Source organism: Panthera pardus, unplaced genomic scaffold, assembly GCF_024362965.1.
Source record: "Panthera pardus isolate Hobbes unplaced genomic scaffold, ASM2436296v1 HiC_scaffold_7, whole genome shotgun sequence".
Lineage (NCBI taxonomy): Eukaryota > Metazoa > Chordata > Mammalia > Carnivora > Felidae > Panthera > Panthera pardus.
The window spans coordinates 14,291,256-14,299,226 of NW_026527002.1; the positions used below are offsets into that span (position 1 = coordinate 14,291,256).

Consider the following 7,971-nt stretch of genomic DNA (forward strand, 5'->3'; position numbering starts at 1 on the left):
CCAGACTTCTTCCCTTCAACCTCTGACCATGCATTATGAGATCCACTGGACAAAATAATCATAAGAAATATGGGATATACTTGGTTTTGCGGTTTCTCTACAATATCATCACGGATTCGTGTTTTTTTTTTTTTCTTCTCTTTATGTATATTTAGTTTTGAGGGAAAGACAGAGACAGAGTCTTAGCAAGCCGAGGGGCAGAGAGAGAGGGATACACAGAATCCAGAGAAGGTTCCAGTCTCTGAGCTGTCAGCACAGAGACAGATGTGGGGCTCGAACCCATGAACCAAGAGACCATGACCTGAGCCAAAGTCAGACACCTAACTGACTGAGCCACCCAGGAACCCTGAGAGATTATTATTATTATTTTTAAATGTTTATTTATTTTTGAGAGAGAGAGCTTGAGCAAGGGAGGGGCAGGGAGAGAGGGAGAGGGCAGGAAGAGAGAGAGAGATCAAATCCCCAGCAGACTCCATGCTGTCAGCACAGAGCTCAACACGAGGCTTGAGCCCATGAACCATGAGATCATGACCTGAGCAGAAATCAAGAGTCGCTTAACCGACCGAGCCACCCAGGCACCCTGACCATCACGGATTTGCAACGAGGGACCTAGATAATAGCCATATACAAAATTCATCTGGTGCTCCCTGGACTTCAAGGCAACATTCTGAGTGCTTTATCTGAATTAACTCAAGCAATCTTCACCACAGCCTTAGAAGGAGGGCTCGCTTTACATATGAGGACATTGAAGCAGGGAGAGTAGTTACCCACCCACGTTTCCACGTTTCAGACGCGGTCAGAACCAGGCTGGAGGCCAGGGAGACTGACCCCAAAGGCCAAAGTCTGACCCACTCAGCCCAGCTGCCTGTGAGAAAATTGGACACAGTGATTCTGTCAGGTTTCTCTATGGGGGGTCAGAAGTAGTTTTCCCGCAGTAAGGGTGCTTGGCTCTGGTGGTTCCCACGTCTCGGCTGAAATGAGAAGCCATTTTACTGCCACGGGTACAGAAAAATACGGTGACCTTTTTTTCTTTTTTTCCCTCTTAGTACAATCCCGATTGCAGAGAGTCACTGGGTGGCTCAGTGACTATCCAGTGTGAAAAATATTCCAAGCATCTCAGTTGATAAATTCTAATGGGGCTCTGATGCCTTTTGTGACTTTGTTCGGATTCGTTTAGTGCACCAAGCATAAACTGCTTAAATCTTTTACATACAACCATTCTATTGCCTATTAATTAGAACCGTCTTTTAATTGCACTGGTGGTTCAGAATTAAGTCAATATAGTTACAGGGATAAGATTCCCTGGGGGGAAAATTTCTTTATAGGAAGCAAGCGATGTTAAAAACAACAGAAGCAACAAACAATAAAACTCCCAATAACATCTACCAAACACCCCCGCAAAAATCTTCCTAAATCATTTGAGGATAAAACTCCATTTTCTTAGCTGCAGATTAAAATACACTTGATGCTAAGCCTCTTTCCACGCCCCCGCTGTGTGTTGCGATGTCGCTGAAGTTTTCTTTCTGTGTCTTCAGCTCCCTCTTCTTTAAAACTTATTTCTTCTTTCCTTCGCCTGAGGTTGCCAGTATCCTCCTTCTGTTTGCAGATTCTCTCCTCAGTCAAAACAGGAAAAGATCACACATCAGTCTTTTCCATTGGATGGATCGGTCTATTTTTTTACTTCACTGATTAACCATTACCTCAGCCAAGCATTTGCATTTTAGGTCATGTTAGTTCTCAGTGGCTAAAAGAATGTCAGCTATTGCCAGAGGTTGGGGAAATCTGAGCCAAGGCAGGAAGGACTGAAATCATTCAAAGATCCTGAAGGTAAACTTGACTTAACATTTTTGGGTGATGTCTGCGTTGGGCAGTGGAAAGGTTGATACCCTTTTTCCTCGGGTAGTCTTCCAATTCCCTTGGGGTAAAAGGAGACAGTAGGCAGAGGTTGACAAAGACCTGATCCTCGTCCTAGGTTGCCAGTGGGCGTGGGACCTCAGGTGCTCCTGCCTTCACTGGCCTCCTCCAGGCCCGCTCCCTCTGATGGCCCAGGCTCCTTTCCCTGAACCTGGCTCCCCGCCACCCCTGTCTCAGCCCCCTCCCTCTCGCCAAAAATGCCCGTGAAGTATATATGCTGATTGTCATTAAATGTTATCTTGGTTTATGTTATGAAATTTGACACATATTCATTAGTGGGTGTATAACTATATTCAGTGCTGCTTTGGATAATGCTGCCTTGAAAAATAATCCTACAAGCATCCTAATACTGCAATCTGTGTCCTATATTTCAGTAGTATTAGCTCCTTACTCTCTGGAGCTCTGAGTCAGGCTTTTTATAGTTCACATAACCTAGATTTGTGAGTCACTATGTACAATAAATAGCATTCCCACTGCTACCACGAGTCTCGGAATCAGTGCCAGGTGTCGTGGCTATTGACTCTCTGCCTGCTGACGATAAATGTATTCTAGAATCACCTTCCTCTGAGTTCTCAGTTTCCTCATCTCTAAAATGAGAGGGTCAGATGGCTGGGTAGTTTCCTAACACTTACTTGTAATTTGTGGCATGTCTCTTGCTGATCTTTTATTCCAACTGAAAACTTTTAAAGAACTTAAATATTACTGGACACCACAAAAAATATAGTTTGCTTGATTTTGTTTCAGGATGAAGCTCACGCTGGACTGGAAAAGAGGAAACAGCAAAGGATACCAAGCTGGCGGGAAATATTGGACCACGTGCTCTAGCTCATGGTTCCAGATAAAGAGAAAGTGGGTAGAATCAAGGGGCAAATAAAGAAAGATCTATTTGGTCACATTGTACTCCCATCCTCTGAAGCATGTTGATAAAGCCCTAGAGACATCATTAATTTCTCTTGCTAGTTTCCTCAAGCCTCAGTGGCCAGCCTTGAAAAGATGTGGCATTCTGTTACTACTATAGTGCCCATACTGGCCTGGAAGAAGTTGAAAGTGAAGTTAATACCCAAGGAACAAATGAAAGCTGCCTGTCTGTGGCAGAATGTTCCAGCAGAACAAGGGTGACTGCTGGGATAGTATGTGGTCCAAGGTTAGAACAGGCTAACATTGAAGAGCCCTTGTTTCTGTGACTCTCTGATAGTCAACAAAGCACAACACATATTTTATAGCTACATTTTCTTGTTTGCTTTGTTTAATGTGGCCTCCCTTGCCTCTCCTTTTCCCTTATCTTGGCTCCGGGCTTTAAGGATCAATTTGTTGTACGTACCTTCTTTTCCATCTCTTCAACTTCCATTCAGCTCATTTGTTTTCCCATTTCTCTTTCTTTCTTCTTCTAGCTATTAAGGAACCTGTCATATGTCAGCCCCCAGGGGCCCAAGTGGCAGCTCCCTCAATTCATGGAATGCCTAATTTTACCCGCCTCTTTGGAGAAGGGGCTAGGTTTCCTTTAAAAAGAAAAACAAATCCCTGGTATTGCCTGTTTCTATCCCTAAGGCTCAAATAATTAAAAAGGATATTGTTTGACGAAAGATGGTTTCTAATGCGCAATACACAAGGAAGAAAACCTGATTTTCCCAGGTGAAATTGCTGACAAACCATGAACTCTATGGAAAGAAGAACATCTCTCTGTAATGACCGAGGTACCATGTCCCTAGAAGCTGACACCATAGAAAAGCCTTTGTGCATAAATAAACTGTATGCTAATAAAACAATATTTATGATTCAGCCTCCCGACCCCCCCCCCCCACACTTTTTAAGTATCAAGCTATATCCCGGAGGAACAAAAATAAAAGAAGTTGATGTCTACAGTATAACTATTAAGGGGAAATTTGCTCCACTGTTATTTGGATGTAATTGGTACTGAGCATCACAATGCACTTGTAATTGGGTCTGTACTTGTTCACTTCAAGGGTTCCATGCTATTTCTACTTGAACCCATTTTTTGGATACTGTTCAGCTCAGCAGTGCCAGCTAACTCTTGTTATGCAGTTGAAAAACTGTGGCCATTAAAAATAGGATACGGTGTGATTTTGTTTTGCAGCACTGCATGGAAAATCAGTTGCTGTTCATAACAGCTCTGTGGTTGGTTGATTTAAAGCAGGGGGGTGACTTGGAATTGACAAGCAGACAGTTTGTGAAAAGGGATATTGTATCTTTAAGGCTTTCTGACTGATTGTGTTTAACTGCGCCACGCAGCAGGCAGTAATTAGGCTGTAGCTGCACCGAGAGGCTTAAAGCACTGGCTCTGGTTCTCAGTTCTCCAGATTTTTTTTTTTTTTAAGCACAAACATTTTTTGGATTTGAATACATGATAATTTTTTTTAAACTGTGAGTGAGTGTGTGAGTGAGCAAATGAAAAGCCGACCCCAGAGGCTTCCTGTGCAGACTGTCACTGAAGACCACCCTGTGCCGAGACGGGCTCTCGGGAGACCAGGCAGCCGCCCCGGGGAGCAGTGAGAACCATGATAGGAGTATATGATGTGACTCCTGGAGAAGGTCAAGGTGCTCTTGAAATGAAAGGAAGGCGGCTCTTAAAATGTGACATGGTTTCTTCTGGCCCAGTTCGCGGTGTTAATGAGACTAGTTGAAGTAGGCTTCTAAGATTAATAGACAAAATGCCTAAAAATTTGTATTTAGGGGAAAGGGGAATTTTTTCTTTACCTAGGCTATTAGGTAGAAAAAAGACTATATTGTGGAAGCAACTCGAACAAGCCATTAGCTTAAGGAATGTTTGCCATTCACTGTTCTGCCTCCCTTACTACCTCCCCGCACCCCTGAAACACCCCATTGCTGTTTGGGGCAGTAGTGAACATTGCCGATTTGTTCTTATTTGGTAAAGGCTGAGTTTTAAGTTTTCCAGGCATTTGTTATCACAGTGGAGCAGTTGACAGATTTTACACTGACCTTATAAAAAAACGGACGTTCAATTACTGTTGGATTGACCACGGTGACTGTCTTCATTATCAATCAGGCCAACAGTGGCCGAGTACCAACTGTGCAAGATGCTATGCTAGGTGCCGTGAGAGATAACAATTGTTCTGGAATAGTAATTGAGATCTTTCCTGACACTACATACACACTTTTCTTCCTTTTGCTAATTATATGGGTAAGTTATTCCATGTAGATTTGTGTACTATTTAGTCCTTAAATTGCTATGGCATTCTTTTTTTCTTAGTACGTGAATTGCTTTGTTACAAACCTTTCTTACTTTATTTTTGATACCTATAAAATACCTTTACTTGTCCACTTGAACACTTCTGTAGATTGCAAATATGTACAAATTATAGGCATTTTTGGTTTTAAATAGTAACTCCGCATATCTGTGAATCATCTCATGTGTTTTCCCTCATATTATGTCATTTGGGGCTCCCTACCCCATTCTGAGAGTGGTAGGGCCGGTGATATTATCACGTATAGAAGCTCAGGAGTTGGACAGGAAAAGAGGCTGGAATTAGGAATCAGGTTTGTTGGATCTCTACTCTTCTCACTGTAACACGATTCTATATTCAATCCCAGAATGAAGCATCTTCTAATTTAAGGGTAATGGAAACATTTGGAATAACTTTACCATATTAAAGCATGGATTAAAAGTCAAAGATAAGCTACCAGAAGGGGATTCTGATTTTCAAAAGTTGTTCCTACCAGTTTTAAGCCAATGTCTGTCCTTTCTCTATGGAGTTTCAAGCACTCAGAAGCACTCTGTAATCTTGGTTTACTCTTGTTTTTGTTTTTTTGGGGGGGTGGGGGAAGACTGCCTTGAAGATAAATTACTTTAATCTGTAGGCTAAGTTGCATCGATGTATTTATCTTTCTCAACATGCTTTGTCCTAAGGTCAGTACTTCTTCGAAAGATTTGATCTAAATAAATTATAAATGTGTATTAAAATCCATTTGATATTAGCGTAAACACATTCAAAATATACTCCATCATTGCTTTGAAAGAAACAAAGATGAATGCCATTCTATAGTTCAAATTCCCAATGTACGTGTGTACTTTTATATATGTCTATGCCTAAATGTCTAGGTCAATATTTCTATAAATTCCTAAGCTTGGTTTATTTTGTGGTGTTGATAAATGCTCCTCGGAATTAGGATGTACAGAAGATCAAAGATTAAATTGCAATTTTTTTTCCAAAGTGACAATGAGCCTAATTCACTGTCAGTTAATGCCAGGTGTTTCTCCCCCTAGTATTAAGTTCTTCAAAACAGTGGCTGCATAGGACACCATTCACAGAGGCTTAGCGCTGGGGAGAAAATGATTACATTAAATCGAATGATATGAATAATTCATGACATCACATTTTGTAATCCTGGTGTTAAGCATAAAACCAGTGGTTTATTTTTCAGCAAAATGTTTTTGTATCATTTTAGATAGTGCATAATGCAAAACAATAACTGCATACATAATGCAAGAAGGATGGTGGTGAATAGGGTCCTTAATAGTGCTTGCAGCATCATCTGGGGTGTGATCACAATAAACACATTTTGAACCAATGCCCATGGGTGCCCAACGCTTGCTGGAATCTTCTGAGTCCAATAGAATGGCTGCCTTTTAATTTGTTTTTGAATATTACACCTGACCTTTACCATGGATCTGAAAGTCAGTCCTTGTATATTGCTAAAACTACAAATCCTTTTGTCCCCTTCCCTTTCAGTTTACTAGGAGGGCAATTCTACTGGGGGTAAATAACTGATTTTTAAAATGACGTTTGATTTTCCAATATGGAGTTGGAAATACTAGGAAAATCCATGGAGTCTGAACTTGCATCCTTTCATAAAGAACTTTAAATATTCTTGGATAAAATACCAGTTATTTAGCAATTCAGCCAGGTACCTTTTAGGGATGTCATGTATATCTGTGATACTACATAAATGATTCCTGTCTTATTTGAATTTTCTCCTTATTCTTTGGAGAAATCATCTTTTTAAAAATAATTATCAAAGGAAATTGGAAGTGGCCCTGCAACCTTCATGAGGCAGTTTCCAGGTCATGTACACTGTAGCAGTACTCTAACATGAGCGATTATTCTCCTGCATTTCGGGCTGAAATAATTGTGTACCTGGACCATCTGCGGCTGCCTTTTCCAGCACCTTCCTGTGGACAGCTCCAGGGCACTCTCTGGAAGCCAGAATGGACTCCTGCTGATTCGCCCACATATTTGTCTTGAATGAAAGAATGGCGTATGCCAGTGGATTTCAAAGCTTATCACAAAACATCTCCACATCTGAAGTCTGAAGAGTTTATGTCAAGCATTTGTATTACTTACAACTAATTAAATATACCATCCGCGTTTTACAACATGAATGCATCTGCTGATAATGCTGTAACTTGTATTATTATTTATGTGAAATAATACATTAGAAATCAGTGATTGGTCAGTACCCTTGAAATCCTGACTTATCTATAATAGATATTAATTATCACATGTATAGAAAATAGTTTGCTTTTAAACATTTCTTCACCTAAAGATAATTTAAAAGCATGTTCAAGTGTTTTATTTCAATACATTTTTTCTATGATGTCAAGAATGTTGTTTAAATTCCAATTTTAAGATTTTAAGCAGACTGCCAAAATGGGTAGATTAGGATAATGTCAGAGACAAGTCAAGAAGTGTAACATTTACAAGTACACTATAGTGTTTTGTTGAGAATGTTAAATGGAAAACAAAAACAAAAACAAAACTTGATGACCTGATTAAAAGGAGTGGAAATGAGAATACTACATTGGATTTGAATATACAAATACTGAGATTCATGACACATGGTAGCTTGAGATCTACTTTTCCCTGCAGGAGATAAATCACCTAGATCTTACTGAAAACGGAAATCAAACTCCATAAAGGAATTGATAATTCTCCCAAGGAGTGCAAATTCGAGGTTAAAGATACAACAAAGAGTCTTATTTAATACTAAGCGATACTTGGCTGGTGACCCAAGTTGGTTCCCCACCTGCCTTCTTATTTCAATAATCCTCACTAAAGTTACCAATGTTTTGATGACTGA

At 40.3% G+C, this 7,971-nt stretch overlaps 1 long non-coding RNA gene across 1 annotated transcript; it reads left to right on the forward strand.

Moving 5' to 3' along the window:
* Positions 1 to 1,639: 1,639 nt before the first annotated feature.
* LOC109250244 (uncharacterized) lies at positions 1,640 to 7,650 on the forward strand. The gene is made up of 2 exons (XR_002072938.2): positions 1,640 to 1,827; positions 2,659 to 7,650. It is a non-coding gene; the product is annotated as an uncharacterized LOC109250244 (long non-coding RNA).
* The last annotated feature ends 321 nt before the right edge of the window (positions 7,651 to 7,971 follow it).